Here is a 1,595-nt window from a genome sequence, read left to right as displayed (position 1 = left end):
ATTAGACTCTATCCTTGGGGATCAGAGCATGAGGTGAGTTTTAACTCTGTTGCTTGGTGCTGCTCTTGGGGATTGGAACAGAAAGTAACCATGGCGAGCTCTGGCTCTGTGAGGGATGCCCTGCTGTATCTTAGGGCAGATCCAGTGATACTGGCTGGTTAAAAACTGAAAGAATAGTGGATACTGTAAATCAGAAACAAAAACAGAAGTTGCTGGAAAAGCTCAGCAGGTCTAGCAGCACCTGTGAAGAGAAATCAGAGTTAACCTGGTGACTCTTCCTCATAACTAATGGTAGCTAGGAAAATGTTGGTTTACTTGCAAAAGATAGGGTGGATGGAGGGGGTAAGGAGCAAATGACAGGTGGGGATAGAACCCAAGCACTGAGAAGAGCAGTTGGACAGACAAAGGAGTCGATAATGTTCTGGCTGGGAGGGTGAATAGCTATTAATGGAGAATGTTAGTGGCTAACATTAGGTAGTGTGTAATAGCAGACTGTGATAACAAGGCCTGGTGTGTGTGGGGTATGGGGCTAGGACATGGAAGAGTTCTGGAGGGCTGCAGGGTTCCCAAGTGGAAAATGAGGTGTTGTTCTTCCAGCTTGCGTTGAGCTTCGCTGGAACACTGCAGCAAGCCTGAGACAGAGATATTGGCCAGGGAACGGGATGGTGTGTTAAAGTAGCAGGCAGGCAGACAGGGAGCTGGCGGACAGCGCACAGAACGTAGACATTCCGCGAAGCGGTCACCCAGTCTATGCTTCGTTTCCCCAATGTAGAGGAGACCACATTGTGAGCGGTGAATGCAGTAGACTAGATTGTGGGGAGTGCAGGTAAAGTGCTGCTTCACCTGTAAGGTGTGTTTGGGCCCTTGGATACTGGGGATGGAGGAGGTAAATGGGCAGGTGTTACACCTTCGGCAGTTGTAGGGGAAGGTGCTGTGGGGGTGTTGTCGGGAGTGAAGGAAGAATGAACTAGAGTGTCCCGGAGGGAACGGTCCCTGCGGAAGGCGGACAAGGGAGGGGAGGGGAATATGTGTCTGGTGGTGGCATCTCGCTGGAGGTGGCGGAAATAGTGGATAATGACCTTCTGGATGTGGATGCTGGTGGGAACCCTATCACTGTTGCAGGAGGGAAGAGAGGGAGTGAGGACAGAAGTGCAGCAGATGGGTCGGACCTGGTTGATAGTGCATTTTTGTTACCAATTGCTGGCGATTCTGTGGTTTAGCGTCAGGGATTACAGGGTTATCAGTTTGCTGTTTCTGTGTCTTGTAGACCTAGTATTAATATTACTTGGTTTTCCTCGGTTTTATTTTTCACATGTTTCTTACAATCCCCAACATTTTGTTCCAACGTAATCCCTCACCCCAACTAATTTATTGCTTCTTCGTCTTCTTTCTCTCACTTCTCTTTTTACCCTTGTTCGGTCTCTTTTCCGCCCGTCTTGTGCGCTGTCCTTTCTCCCCCCTTGTGCGCTCTCCTTTCCCCCCGTCTTGTGCGCTGTCCTTTCTCCCCCCTTGTGCGCTCTCCTTTCTCCCCACCTTGTGCGCTCTCCTTCCTCCCACCTTGTGCGCTGTCCTTCCTCCCCCCTCGTGCGCTCTCC

At 50.4% G+C, this 1,595-nt stretch overlaps 1 protein-coding gene across 1 annotated transcript in view; it reads left to right on the top strand.

Annotated features, from left to right (window-relative positions):
* The window catches only part of LOC125481953 (nuclear valosin-containing protein-like), a 9,625-nt gene that overhangs the window by 4,532 nt on the left and 3,498 nt on the right, over positions 1 to 1,595 (top strand). The window lies entirely within an intron of this gene.

The sequence above is a fragment of the Rhincodon typus genome, unplaced genomic scaffold, assembly GCF_021869965.1.
Source record: "Rhincodon typus isolate 14 unplaced genomic scaffold, sRhiTyp1.1 hic_rhity00004511, whole genome shotgun sequence".
In the NCBI taxonomy this organism is placed as follows: Eukaryota; Metazoa; Chordata; class Chondrichthyes; order Orectolobiformes; family Rhincodontidae; genus Rhincodon; species Rhincodon typus.
The sequence above is the reverse complement of the archived record's forward strand: the minus strand, read 5'-3'. Positions and strand labels throughout refer to the sequence as shown.